This window comes from Telmatherina bonti, assembly GCF_933228915.1.
Source record: "Telmatherina bonti genome assembly, chromosome: 23".
Lineage (NCBI taxonomy): Eukaryota > Metazoa > Chordata > Actinopteri > Atheriniformes > Telmatherinidae > Telmatherina > Telmatherina bonti.
This window is the reverse complement of record NC_136632.1, coordinates 25,018,329-25,033,861: the sequence shown is the minus strand read 5'-3', so window position 1 is coordinate 25,033,861 and position 15,533 is coordinate 25,018,329. Positions and strand designations below refer to the sequence as shown.

The 15,533-nt window shown below is 42.2% G+C and overlaps 1 long non-coding RNA gene across 1 annotated transcript; it reads left to right on the top strand.

Moving 5' to 3' along the window:
* The first annotated feature begins 338 nt into the window (after positions 1-338).
* Positions 339-10,209, top strand: LOC306773459. The gene is made up of 5 exons (XR_013771800.1): positions 339-512; positions 855-971; positions 2,405-2,450; positions 9,161-9,248; positions 9,753-10,209. It is a non-coding gene; the product is annotated as an uncharacterized lncRNA (long non-coding RNA).
* The last annotated feature ends 5,324 nt before the right edge of the window (positions 10,210-15,533 follow it).

Sequence of the window (15,533 nt, the reverse complement as noted above, 5' to 3'; positions counted from 1 at the left end):
TGCCCTTTTAATCCGGCCCTGGGCTTTACAAATGTAAAAAAAAAAAAAAAAAAAAAAAGAATTAAACCAGATTCTCTGTATAATCACTTATGGAAGTCTCTGGTCCTGGCTACCCTGATGGTGGCTACTCTGGTCCTGGTCACTCTGATTCTGGCCACACTGGTCCTGGGTCCTCTGGTCCTGGTCACTGATTCTGGCCACACTGGTCCGAGCTCGCCATTGGAACACCCTGTAGCCAGCTGCGAGCTGACGTCACAGCAGCTGACGTCAAGACGCATAACGGAAGTGAACGTCTGACAACCTGGTTATGGCGTGTTTGTTAGCCAGCAGCAGCGGCAGAAGCACAATAATGTTCTCTCCACTACCACAAGCAAAACGTCGTGTCTGGATTTGCTTTTTACTTCTGTGGATATATTTAACGCCATCATCAGCATCTGCCAAGCCGGCAGTCTTAAAGAAGTGACCGACGGGAACTGGGAGAAGATCCTGTCCGGAGAATGGATGATTGAATTGTTAGTGTCCTGCTAACGTGAATGCTAATCGCTGTTCGGCTAGTTTGGCAGTCATGTTTTGAAGCGGGACTTGAGTTCCTGCTTGTGGTCAGCTAGCAGTCCGTCTTTTCCGTCTAGTCTGTCATGTTATCGCGCCTCTTTTCATTTATAATGAAGAGGAAAAAGTTCTGTAAACATTCAACACTTGTAGCTAAGCAGATTATACGAGTTGTGAACTAGCTAGTTTGCTAACAACTAGTGTGTCGAAGAAAACAAGCAACTGCTAATATTTTAGCCTGCACGTGAGTTATCGTGTCATTTATTTGAGAAATTAAAAGACGTCTAATTTCTTCTGTCCCTCAGCTATGCGCCTTGGTGTCCAGCATGCCAGCAACTCCAGCCGGTGTGGAAGGAGTTTGCGGACTGGGGGGAGGACATGGGGGGTCAACATCGCCAAAGTGGATGTGACAGAACAGCCAGGTGGGGCTTCATTACACCTTTAAACTGTCTTGACATCGTCATATGTTATTCATAACCGTAAAGGCAGTTTAGTAAAATTGAAGTACAATAAGCGAGTCAGTTTTATGACTTATAATATTCAGATTAGCTGAAACTGTGCTGAACAAATACCTATAAAAATGATGTATTTGCTCCAATCGTTGGATCCAATTTTTTGTGCTACGAATCTAAAAGAAATAGATTTCGAGTAACTGACAACTTAATATTGATGAGGATCAATGACAGAGTAAATAACAGATTTAGCACAAAGTTAAGTGGAAAAATTGAGCCTATTGTTGGGCTTCCTGTGAAATGTTGTCTGCAGCAAATATTCATTTTGTATTTGGTGTGATTTCTCTGTGCGCTGTCCTTGATCCTGTACAAGAGTATCAGTAATGTTATGAAATTGTGGAAAATATGATTTCTTTGTCAGAGCTGTTTCAAATTCTGTCCTTTAAAGTAGGTTTAATGATGGGTTACTCCTTATTCATGCGTACAACTTATAGACTGTAGAACAATACAGGGTCTATCCCTGATGTCGACAGCTTGGCAGGAATAAAACATAAATGCAGCAATCATTTGATGCTCCAGATCTCTTCCATTTGGATATTTCAAACCTCAGTTGTCTGACACATTACTTATGCAGGAGTCTGAAATGATTCTATAAACTTCACTTGTTAGCTCTTCCTCAGATTCAGTTATTTTTGGGATATTTCGTGAGGTTGAAGTGAAACCTGGTGTGTACCTTTGGCAACCGATGATCAGTACTGAACACAGCATGTATAAAAAGGTACATGACAACATTTAACCTCTTGAAACAATTTCTTGTTGACCTGATTATTTTGTTGGAAGTCCGAGAACGGCAAACAGAAGAGGATCTTTTTAACCTCAGTTAGAAATTTATTTTAATTTCGGTCTGAGGTAAAGTATGCAGTGCAGATCCTGGAGAGACAGAGCTGAAGGATCTTTAGGTGTAACTTACATTTAGCTTTTTGGGCTGGGATTGCCCCACAGAGGTTAAACTGGTACAAAACTGATTATAATGAGTAGTGGCCATTGAAGTGAGCAAGCCAACCACTGCTCATATGATGGAAAGGACTGTTTTCTTCAGTGTGGGTGCGTGGATGTTGATATTTGGGCATGCATTGTATTATTACTATTACAATAGTTTTGTAACAGACCTAACTGAAATGTTTTAGTTACATTTAGTTCTTGTTCATCAGTTGCACCGTGTACTGGAGAAGCTTGATAAAGAACACTATGATGCATAAGTTCAACTGGAAAAAAACCACAAGAGTTTTAAAGGATTTATCACAAATTTGACTCACTTAAAAGATGGTCTATTATAACATTAGCAATGAGCCAAAGACTTCCTTCCTGATCACTGATAGAAACTTGTCTCCTTCCTCTATAAGGTCTGAGCGGGCGATTGATCATAACATCACTTCCTACCATTTATCAGTAAGTTCTTACTCATGTTGTGGCTTTTGTTGCTTCCTCCTTTGTGTGTATTATAGTCTTGACAGAAAGCTTCTGTTAACATGACTGAGAATTGCATGTACTTTTGCATTATGATTTTCCCCAAAGCTCTTTAAAATCACTGTATTTTAACATGAATTGGTTAAAGTGGAACTATTATGTGCATTTCAGGCTAGTTTTTTTTTCTTTTTTCTGAGACCAGAAGGGTTGGGATTATGGAGTTATTGTCACAAATCTCTTTGTTTACTTCAGACCGACCCTGTCCGTAGGCTGTCAGATCAGCCTGTGGGCAAAACGAGTGGATTGAGACTCTTCCGCATTAAGCCCCGCCACCGTACTACATCGGGAGCGCGCACCGCACCTGCTTTCAAGCTGATTAGGCTTATATGAACTCAATAAAAAAAACAAACAACAATGTCAACGCATAGCATACAGCCCTACATGTTGGAACCTGAATCAGACCCTGAAAACGAAGTGGAAAACAGCAACCCACAGCAACGAATGCAGCAGGATGTCTCTCTTTGGTAAACTCACCAGCCATCGTTGGAAATAACTTTATCCCACGTTTTCCACCCGCATGATGTATTTGTACATGCCCTTGTTAACCAGTAGAAGGTAACCAATCACCGAACCTTATCCCCCGGGACGTCACAAGGATTTCCAAGTAGAAAAAACTCTAGAACGACGCGTTTTTCGTCGACATGGAAACCGAACGGAGAGAGTGCTGGAACTCAAACTCAAACTCAAACATGCGTTTAGGTGATAAAAAACAGTGCCGTTCACATGTCTGATGAGGATTCAACACTGTAACACTGTAGAAAGCTCAGAAAACTCCAAATACCATCATAGCACCCCTTTAAGTTAACAACTATAAAGGCACTCATATAAGCACCTTAAAATAAAAAGAAAGAAGAGTGCAATTTACACAAGCTGAAAAAAGTAAAAAATACAAGTATGCTCTTAGACAGACACATACACGAACACACACACACACACATGTACTGATGTCTGTGTTCTGCCTCTGTTATGATCCATTGATTACTTCTGAAAGAAGAAAATCAGAAGTCTGTGCAAGTCTCTCTGGCAGATCAGAAATTAAATTTCACTCCAGAGAAACAGGCAGAAAAACCGAGCCAGACATAAAGGAAGACAAAACGCATCAGATGCTTTTGCAGAAATCTTGATTTTGTCATCTCTGTAAGGCCTCCACACATGAGCAGTCACTGGTGCACTGTGCTCACGCTCAGCAGCAAATGTGATGCCATTTGTTTCACTGTTTTTAATGCCACACATGTTAAACACCTCCAGCATCACCTCAGAACCGCATTAATGAGTATGTGCTAATGACCTCCTCGGAGCGCTAAGTTTTAATGTACTTAGCATAATGTGCATTTTTTTGGGTTGATACAGGTTTTGTTTTTCTGTTTCTGAATCATCAATAAGGCAAACAGGGAGAAAAGAATTGCCTATGTGATCAGTGCTGCCTCTAAAATAGTGCTGACTATTCTCTGTCCCCTCAGTGGGACTGCAGACTAATCATGTGCAAGAAAATTGTATTAATATAACAACTGACGGATGAGATGTGAAGGAAAAGAAGCAGCAACACACCACTGAAATGAAAATTACTATCTATATCTATAACTATTTGTAGCAGGGCCATTTCAATCTTTGTGAGGGCCTTAGGCAAGATGCTGTTTGGGGGGGCCTCTAGTTTTTCAAACTGTGATGAAGAGATTCCCGACCCTTTAGATAGTCTACTAAGATGCCACTACATATTAAACTTCTTGAACAAAACAGGCTGCAGGTAAAAGTAAAGATCTTTAACTTGAGCCACTCAGGAACTTAAACAAAAAAAAAAAACACTATCATACAAGGAAAAGAATTGCATATTTATCAATAAATAGAAAATATTAAATATTTATAAAAAATGATTAAATAAAAAATCAGACCAACACTTAAAGTAATGCTAAATTACCTTAGTCTGACACTTATCAGCAAAACATCTAAATATCACACATTATTCACACTAACAGTTTCAGTGTATCATCCTCAAAATGTCTGTTTCCTGGCTTTTTTTTTCCATTTGTAAAGTCATCAATCCTGTCCTCATATCCTCCTGACTACCAGTAGTTCAATTAGTCCTCTGTGGAAGAACTTTGTAAACCTAAATATTTTCATCTCCCTGAATGCTACTGAACTAACACCTTTTGGTCTTTAAAGAGGACATTTAGTGCTTTTAAATGGTACCTCATTTGTGGGGGTGGGGCTTTGTGAACTTTTTCTCTCCAAAAAAAAAAAGGCCTCCATTGCAACAAGCATGTTTTATGGGAAGAGCAAAAGTGCATAATACTTTTCTTTGTGCTGATTTTTACTTAAAATTTTGTAGTTATATTTTCATTGAATATCTTATAAACACATTAAATCATTTCTTAGATAAATATAACTATATTTTACCACAATATTTAAAAGTTTAAGCAATGTCCTCCGTAGTGGACATTTGTAGTTACACATTTTTTTTCCTGGTAGTCAGGAGGATATGACAGCTGTCTACCCGTCTCATGGTTGCACGTCCAATGCATTTATTTGTAAGGTGTGGGCCCAACCGCAACAATAACTTCACACATTTTTACCTGATTTTTCTCCCAGTTTGGTTTGTTACAAAGGGCAGAGACATTTTTATGATACAGGTTACTGTTAAACATTTAAAATGATGTGCTTTTATGCTAAAATATTTTTATAATGCTATTTAACAAAGACACAAGGTAGCTACAATCCAAATAAATGTATAAATGAATTTGATACTAACATGTTTGACTGTTTATTGACGCATTTGGATTTATCGGTCTTGTGAAATGTAATTCCACACGATCTGCTTTCAATATTTCACCGATTATTGCAACCATATGCCGAACAAAATACGGGAATAGTTGCTGGCTTTCTCTTGACTATGGTTGACCCTTTCTTTACATTTACTAGCTTATCAGTGAAGAGATACAGTTGACCAAAGTATGAAAATAAAGCATTGTATCAAAATGTATAAATCAAAAGTGAACAAAGGAAATGTGAATAAAAACAGAAAAGGAAAAAAAAAAAAGACCCACATGAAACACAAACTCGCAAAAGTAAATCATAACTCATCAATTGGCAGCATAGGGAGCAGGACGCAAACCATTGACCCTCAGGCCACATGACAAGAAGCTCTACCATCTGAGCCAACTTCCACCTTGTATGCAACAATCTCATAATGTCATCAAAGAAAAAAACCAGGCACTGCTTACAGTTTATTTTATTTAGACCAACGTTTATTTTTAGGCCTGTAAGGGGAGTCATGAAAACACAAGTTAGCTGCAGATAAAAATGGCCATTTTAATTCTCCTCAGAAGAGGCTGAAGAGGCAGCTTTGGGGCCCCCTGGTGGCTTGGAGGGCCTGGACATTCGCCTGGTCCGCCTATAGCAAGAAACAGTTCTGTAGCTTGTTCTAAGATGGCAAAATAAATGTTATCACCAGTGGTGTAGTGGTCCCTAAAGAAGAGGGTATACTGTCAATTTTTCACCCCTGTTTCAAAAACAGAAAAAAGTAGCCCAAAAAAATGCTGTTTCAGAAAAAGGGACATGTAAGACTTCTCTATTCAGTTTTCCCAAAAAAATCCATCAGTATATTTACTCATATTTACTGATTGTCACCTAATTTCTGCTCTTTGGTTTCAGGGAGGAAGAGTTATGAAATGTATAAACTGATACTGGCAAACAGACTGGTGAGAGACATACTCATACACATATGTTTTTATTTTGTCTAAGCTCAGGCTCAAGTTAACGCAGCTGATGGTTAACTGCACCAGTGTAGCATAGGTAACCTTGGCTGAGCTGCTGGTCGATGTAGGTACATGTTTAGACACATTTGTAATTGTAAAAGCAGCATCATAGGGGGTTTAGAAGTGCGTATACTCATTCTGACGGTGTGTTCAGACCAAACGCGTTTTGAGCGTCGAAAACACTTAAAATGCTCGACGCTGGTCACTAAACTGCCACTTTCGTGTCCGACGCCCAAAACACTCCCAACGCTTCTGCCCCGTCTGCCGCTTGTCTGGAGCGAGAAAAGAGAGGAGGGAGGCGGCGCTTTCCTTCCTGTCAGTTTGAATGATGGCGGATTCAGTGGAGATATGGCATGGTTTTATTTAATAAATAAAGCTAGAGGACATTGTCATAGGGCAGTTAGTCAGTGTTAATGCAACAAGAACCGCACTCAGCAGAGAGCCGCCGCCCCCAAACAAAGCGTTGCTAGGCAACGTATCCTGCTACGTTGCCAAATCAGTAACATTCAGCTTTTTAGCAAGGAATGGTTATCCAAAATATTGCACGGAGTAACGGAATCACAGCCCCGTGTCTGGATTCACCACAGGAATCCTCCAGGAGCTGCGAGCTGATCACTCTGATTGGTAGATGCCCCGCGTCGAGCGGCCAAAGTTCAGCTTTGTCCATCTCTGGCTTTTGACGCGTGTTCTGCGCGGAACGCCGACGCCCAAAACTCTAAAAGAGAAAGCTCGACGCCCCCTTGCCGCGCCTCCCCATAGACTTTACATGGAAACCTGCCGCTCTTGACGCTCAAAACGCGTTTGGTCTGAACACACCGTGAGTACATACTCTGCATATACCCTGGAGCAGCCTTTCTTAATCCTGGTCCTCGGGGCCCATTGCCCTGCATGTTTTAGTTCCTCCCAACTCCAGAACACTTGATGCAGATTAGCTTAATTGCTTGCCAAGTTCTATGAAAACTTGATAAAGAGCCATTGATCTGAGTCAGCTGTATTTAAGTAGGGGTGCCTATAAAACGTGCGGGGCACTGGGTCCCGAGGACCAGGATTAAGAAACACTGCCCTGGACTACGCCACTGGTTGTCACTATTCATTGTTAGTTTTGTGTTTTATTGGTCCGTCTTGCAAACGGGATGTTGCATCTCAATGGGTTTTTCCATTAATACATTTAAATAAACAACACAAACGCATTAATGAGACAATGCCCCTCATGATGTGGTTGGTTTTTACTTGCTTTGCGGAACCCAAAAGCACCACAATGATTTAGAATTATGTTAAAAGGCTAATAAACTACCTGATTAATCATCATATTGATAAATGTTGAGGTATTACATTCTTCTGGTCAATAATCAGCAAGATCTTTTGCATTGAGAATTACTGATTAAATATAGCCTACAATACAGATCTGGGTTCAGAGTTCCTCTCCCTGTTGCTGACAGAGACTCAGGCAGTGTGAAGTCTGAACACCGACTAAATGTCCCGTGAACCCCTTTTTATAGAATGTGCAAAATTGTTGGTGGATCTCCTCCCTCCCTCCGCTCTCTCCCTTCCTGCAGCTGGTGTACTGAAGACAGAAGTATAGAAGGAGGCGAGGGAGTGGAGTGGGAGGACTGATAGAGGTGTGTAGTAGAATGAATGAAACTGTGTGTTGTAGAAACTTCACAATCTTCAGATAAAAAGGGAGTGAAGCTGGTTGAGCTGAAAAAGAAGTTTTTTTATCTATTTAATGAAAAGAGATCCAGCATACCTCAATTTATACTGTACAGGAATTTCCACGCTTCACTGTGATATTTAGTATTTAGTTCACAAACACATATCACACCAAGAGAAACTTAATCAAATATCAATACAAGTAATGAATATACTAATACAAATGAGTAAATATGGATAAAACAGAGTAAATATTAATCCGTAAATACAAAGTTACATTCAGTAAACACATTTGGAGATTCATTAGTCTCACAGAATAAAATTAGAAATCATAATTTACGCTGTAAACGTTCTGTCAGACTTTCGGATGGTTTTATGGAACAAGTGTGTTTGTGTGTGAACACCTGTGTGCTGCTTCCGAGTCAACGTTTATTATTGGCCTGGAACATTAAGTTAGAAAAGGTATTTATTTATATATATATAAATGGTCCCTAATGGTGGAAGACTTACTGGGAGGAAACTGGTTTCTGTTGCTGGAGGACTGATTGGGATTAAACTGGTCCCTGTTGCATGAGGACTTACTGGGAGGAAACTGGTCTGTGTCAGGAGGACTTACTGGGATGAAACTGGTCTCTGTTGGTGGAGGACTTACTGGGAGGAAACTGGTCTGTGTCATGAGGACTTACTGGGAGGAAACTGGTCTCTGCTGGTATAGGACTTACTGGGAGCAAACTGGTCTGTGTCATGAGGACTTACTGGGAGGAAACTGGTCTGTTGGTGGAGGACTTACTGGGACGAAACTGGTCTCTGTTGCAGGAGGACTTACTGGGATGAAACTGGTCTCTGTGTCAGGAGGACTTACTGGGAGGAAACTGGTTTCTGTATCAGGAGGACTTACTGGGAGGGCTAAAGTTACACACTTTAACAAAAAACATCATTTCAGGATAAATAATGTTTTCCTACACTTTTTTTTCACTTTTAATAGAATAAATGCAAAGTTGCTGCATTAATTCTCAAAGCAGACCGTTTAATCAGTTACTAATGTAATTTAGTCCCTTTTCCAGGGACTTGCTGTCCGACTCCAAATGCAGAAAATGGAGTAATACCACGTGGTGGTGAACGCTGAACTCAGCTCTGCCCTCTAGTGGATGAAATGATTTAACACTGCACTTGCAAAGTGTTGTGTTACATATTTCACTGGTGTGCGTTAAGTGCAGTTGTGTTTTGCAGAGATTGAAGGTGACTCGCTGTCCCCCCAGAAGCCACTGTGGGGGAGCGGACTGTGACTGAAGAACCAGACTCCTTCATGCTACTGTGGGTGAGCAACAGCCTCCTCTTCCTCTCCTCTTCCTCCCTTCTGCCATGCAGAGCCAGCAGTCTAAAGACCCAGACTGGTGTCAAAGTCTGGTTTGTGTTTTAGGCATTGGACTTTCCACTCAGATGTGATTCTTAAACACAAAACTATAAGAAGTCAAGGTGAAATTTTTCAGATGTTAAAATTGAATTTACAAACATTTGAAAATGGTTTTATTTAGACTTTATAATTTTCTGAACAAACATTAGAAAACAGTTTGATCATACTGTATTTCATCGTTACACTTTGTTCTGACGCCGTCAGTTACATACAAGGAAAGACCATTGTGTAAAAAGGAAGATCTCTTAGAAAACAAGAAGTATGGCTGCCACAGATTGGACATCAAGCACAAAAACAGAAGAATAACAGACATGTTTTAGTTCCCTGAGAATGGAGCTTCCATGGTGTGCGTAAATGTGTCATAGTCTGCAGATTTTCTGACTTCTTTTCTTTTGTGCTTTTCAACAGAAGAAGCCATGTTGTCGCGTGAGAAGCAGAAACTCAGCAGGTGCTCAACAGCTCGATGTTTTCATCAAACTGCAACAGCAACACCCAGCAGAGCCAATGTCACCTCCCAGCATCCCCTCGGAGGACTTCATCAGGCTCATCTAACCCGATCATGACTTGGTTTTAGACGGCTGTGCCTCTATTGAGGTGGATGAGGCAAGCGCTGGCTTTTTCATTCCAGTTGCACCAAAGGTTTCCCTGGAGAGCTCTGCCACTGTTCCCTCTAGTTGCTTCATGAAGCGCCACAAGCAGCTGGTGGAGGAGGGAGGAAAAGCAGAAACGAGATGGGAACACACTTGTGGCGCTGGAGTTTACATGTCCAGACTTTATCTGAGGTATAACATGGTTTCAGTTGCCTGGTTTCCCTTCTCCCAGATTCACTCCTATAAATGGGTTTAAAAGTGAAACACTGAATGTTATGCGCGATGACTGTTTGTACATCCAGCTGTAGGGAAATGAAAACCAATCCCCAGTGACCAGTCAATAAAGATGTTGTGGAACACCAAGTTAGTTTGCTTTTTCTCTTTTATATTTTGCTTCCAGACTTCCGGAAAGCCTTGAAGTTTGTCTTAGGACATTGGCTGCTGACTCTTTCTTGAAGGAATGTGATTCTTTTTGGTTGGGTTTAAATTCCTGTAGCCGTATCAAGTCCTGCAGAGAATCAACGATTGTTACTTTGCACAAACTATGCAGTTTAAATCTGTTAGACTTTGGTCCTCCAGTGCCACCGTCCACTGGGTTGTAGATTATGCCCTGCCCCAATGTACCTTACTGAAATCTATGGCAAGTTCTACGCAGCAACTTTCCAGAAATTCAGCATGAAACTATGTCAGAATCCAGCATAAGCCAACTGGACATCATGGGATTGTGGTGAAAGTTCACTGATGAGCTGCCATCAATGACCAGTCCAACAAATTAACAGGAAAAAGCTAAATAAAGCAACATCTGGGCCACCCACAGATAAAAAAAATCATCAAGCGCAAAGTCTGTAGTCGGCAAGCAGCTCATCCGCCAGAGCTGCTACGAATACGGGAAGCTTCGGATGACGGGGTAAAAGGTGAGCCTGGAAGAATCTGGTTTAACTGAAAGCCAGAAGTTTCTTCTTGTTCTCGAGGCCCCGAGAAGAAAATGACGTCTTTTTGTTCTCGCGGACGTGTTTGAGGAAAGTTCTTTACACACCGGGCTGGCAGAACTTTTTTCTTGCAGGGCTCCGAGAAGTATCGTGTGATTGGTTGGACATTGGAGGTGGGCGTGGTTAACACGTAGAAAACAGGAAGCGGAGTTGCTGCTTCCGTGTTTTTAGTGCAGCAGGTAAAATGGATTGTTTGATAAAACAGCTGATCGCGGTGGTGAGAAAGTTCCAAAATTTTTACATGTGGCATTATGTCACTCAGACCCAGCCGCGTGCACAACCCGCCCTGCCGCGGACGAAGCTGTTCGTTAAATATGAAACTAGAAAAGCACGCAGAGAGCGGAAACCTCCGCCAAGCACAATGTTAAAGAATCCTTTTAAAACATTCCTGGATCCAAACGGTGATCCGGATCACCACCAGAATTTAATCAGTTTTTCATTTTTACATTTGCATACGGAAGCGTAGAGCTGTCATCCTCATAAAAAAAAAAATGTAAAAAAAGTTTGGGCCTTATTACGTTATAACGTGATAGTTTTATTGTAAAAACGTGAAACGTATCACGTTATAACGTGATAGTTTTATTGTAAAAACGTGAAACGTATCACGTTATAACGTGATAAGTTTTATTGTAAAAACGTATAACCACTTGAACGCTGGAGGGATTACATCTCTCAGCTGGCCCGGGAGCGCCTTGGGACCCCCCGCAGAGTTGGCGAATGTGGCTGGGGAGGGGGGCTTCCCTGGTTACTGCTGCGATCAGAACTGGTAGAGGAGGGATGGATAGATGGCACTTGGATGCACCGATGATGTTTGCATTCATAACGATTCTCGCGCTGCTCAAGTTTCAATTAGAAATTATGCCACGTCATGGGGATTGGACTCATTTTTCCTTCTGTACAGACCCATGCCTTTTAAAACTGTCCTTAAACCACGCATATTTATTATAATGGATCGAAAGTGTTCCAAAGCACCATAATTCACAATGTCTCAACCCAAGTAAAAGATGGCGCCAGTGTGTGTGGCCTGCCGTCTGTCACTGCCAACATTGTGTCTGTTTGTGCTGTTTCTGTCACTTGTTACGCGTAATGTCAACTCTCTACTGGTGTACGATCGCCAAACACTGCTAAATCTTCGACTTTCTACCAAAGATCTGGTGAAATTGGATTATGCGGGGCATAAAACCTTGCCCCCGTTTCTATCGGGGATCCCAGCTCACCTTTGCCGCGCCCTAGCTCCACCTCTCCGGCGTAAGCGTCCCCGCCGCCGAGGTAAACGCAGCGGTCAGCTGGTGAGGCTGAGGGCCTGCACGGCGCGCTTTTCTACGGCTTCCTGGATCCCGTTTGGAGCGATGCCTCGCATCTTTATTTCTCGGCGCCCGCTGGACCCTGTCGACACCTGGCTGGTGCCTGTTGTCGGCCCGGATGAGATGTTTCAGCCCCGCGGCCCCTGCTCTCCCCGTCCCCGCCGACGCGGGGTGAATCTGTGTAACCTGCGGCCTCTGAGTCGGGCTCCCCGGGCAGCTGACGCCGCGCAGCCGCCGGTTCCTGTAAGGATTTGCCTGGTAAACGCTAGATCACTAGCAAATAAAACTTTTATTCTTAAGGATTTCTTCACGTCCCGAGGATTGGACTTTCTCTGTGTGACTGAGACCTGGCTGAGTGTTGGTGAGTCCAGCGCTTTCACTGAACTTTTACCTCAGAACTGCTGCTATTTTAACTCCCCGCGGACGTCGGGCCGAGGTGGAGGAATTGCCACTGTTTTTAAGAGTCATTATAAGTGTAAGCAGCTATCGTTACCATCCTCGTTCACCAGCTTTGAACTGAGCCTGTTTGAACTTTGTCGCTCTCACACTGTGTTGTGTGCAGTGGTCTATCGCCCTCCCAAATACAATAAGGACTTTTTAAATGACTTCTCTGATTTTCTGGCTGAAATCATGCCTAAATATGACCGCGTCCTTATTGTTGGGGATTTTAATATTCATGTATGTTGTCCTGATAAGCCAATGGCAAAGGACTTTTTAACCCTCATTGACTCTTTTAATCTTGTGCAGTCTGTGTCTGATCCCACACAAGAACGCGGACACACACTTGATCTTGTTTTATCTTTTGGTTTGCCTGTTTTTAACTTAGAGGTTTGTGACGCAGCATTTTCTGATCATATGCCTGTATTATTTGAGGTTGCTCTTGCCTGTAATACAGTTAAACCTCGCGCTGCTGCCAGACGCTGTCGCATCATTAACCCTTCCACTGCTGTTCAGTTCTCGGCCGTTTTCAGTCAGACTCACAACTGTGTCACTGAGTGTATGGACAACGATACGGAGGAGCTTAGCTCATGGTTTCATTCCACCTGCCGCTCTGTTTTAGACACCGTGGTTCCGTTAAAAACCAGGCAGTCTAGGACTAAATCTGAGCCCTGGCTGAATGACGCAACTCGTGCTGTCAGACGCGAGTGCCGTAGAGCTGAGCGGAAGTGGAAAAGGGACAAACTGCAGGTGTCATTTCAAATTTTAAGGGACTGCTGGCGTCATTATCAGACAACTGTGAAAGATGCTAAAAGGAAGCATTTCTCTGATATTATTATGTCTAACTGTCATAAGCCTCGTGTTTTGTTTAAAACCATTGACTCTGTTCTTAATGCCCCACAGACTGTCTGTCTCGAGTCCTCCCCTGCTGTGTGTGAAAATTTTCTTCACTTTTTCATTGATAAGGTTGCCTCCACTAGGGCTTTAATCTCACCCTCTGCCTATGACACTTCAGTCTCTGTGCCCTGCTCTGCTGTCTTCGACAGGTTTGAATCTGCGACTCTGTCCTTGTTACAGAAGACTGTTGGTCAGTTAAAGCCCTCAGGTTCTCCGAATGATGTGGTCCCTCCTCGGCTATTTAAAGAGGTTTTCCCCACTATAGGGTCCTCTGTTCTGACCCTTATCAATAGCAGTTTGTCCTCAGGTGTGGTCCCTGGAAATTTCAAACATGCAGTAGTGCAACCTTTGATTAAAAAAACAGGACTAGATACTACTGTTCTTGCAAATTACAGGCCTATCTCTAAATTGCCTTTTATCTCAAAAATCCTCGAGAAGATAGTTTGCAGCCAATTAATGGTTTTTCTGGAAGAGCAAAAAATTCTTGAGGTCTTCCAATCTGGTTTTAAAACCTTGCACAGCACCGAATCAGCTCTTCTAAGAGTTTTTAATGATATCTTTTTAGCTACTGACTCCGGTGATTGTGCTATTCTTGTGCTTCTAGATTTAACTGCTGCATTTGACACAGTGGACCATGAACTTTTAATCTCTCGTCTGAAACAGTGGGTGGGTGTCAGGGGTGTAGCACTGGAGTGGTTCAGGTCATACTTGGCTGATCGAACTTTCTGTGTCAGCCTTGGTGACTCTGTGTCCTCCTCTGCTCGTCTCTCATGTGGGGTCCCACAGGGCTCAGTTTTAGGCCCTCTTCTCTTTTCTCTCTACTTGCTTCCACTTGGTTCCATACTTAGGAAGCATGGTATTTCTTTCCACTGTTACGCAGATGACAGTCAGATTTATGTCCCTCTCAAAAAGAAAGATGCATATTCTGTTAAACCACTACTCAGGTGTCTTGACGACATAAAGGCCTGGATGGCTATAAACTTTTTAAATTTTAATGAGAAAAAGACAGAGGTGATGGTTTTTGGTGGCACCACTGGGGCCCCCCTTGTAGATCTGGGTCCCTTGGCCCAGTTCATTAAGCCAACCATCACAAATCTTGGGGTTAAAGTGGATACTGATCTCAAGCTCGACTGTCAGATCAGTTCAGTCGTTAAATCGAGCTTCTTCCAGTTGAGGCAGCTGGCCAAAATTAAACCTATTCTTTCAAGGCAGCACTTCGAAACAGTAATCCACGCCTTTGTGACCACTAGGCTGGATTACTGTAATGCACTTTATGTGGGGGTTAGTGGGTCCTCCGTGGCCCGTCTTCAGATGGTGCAAAATGCTGCTGCACGTCTTTTAACTGGCACACGTAAACACGAGCACATTTCCCCCATTTTAGCCTCACTTCACTGGCTGCCCATACGTTTTAGGATCAGTTTTAAAATTCTTTTATTTACTTTTAAATCCCTCAATGGTCTTGCCCCGCTCTACCTTTCCGAGCTGCTGCAGCCTTATACACCCCCCCGCTCTCTCAGGTCAGCTGATCAACTGCTCCTGAGTGTACCTAAAACGAAGCGCAAGCTGAGAGGTGACCGTGCCTTTGCTGTGGCAGCTTCTAAACTATGGAATGATCTGCCTCTCCACATCAGACAGGCCTCCTCTCTGTCTGTTTTTAAATCTCATCTTAAAACCCATCTTTTCTCCTTGGCTTTTGACACCATGTGAGATGTTGAATGTACTATTATTTTATTTTATTTTTATTATTTATTTATTTTTTTGTTTTGTTTTTGTTTATTGTTTTAATTGTATAGCTGTTTTATGTCTTATTCTTCTGTACAGCACTTTGGTCCACTGTGGTTGTTTTAAAGTGCTTTACAAATAAAGTTGGATTGGATTGGATTGAAGTATGAAGAAAAACTCTATCAAGTCCGGTAAATGAGCCATTTGTAATCTCCTATCCACCCCGCACACAATTTCTTCATCTAAAGT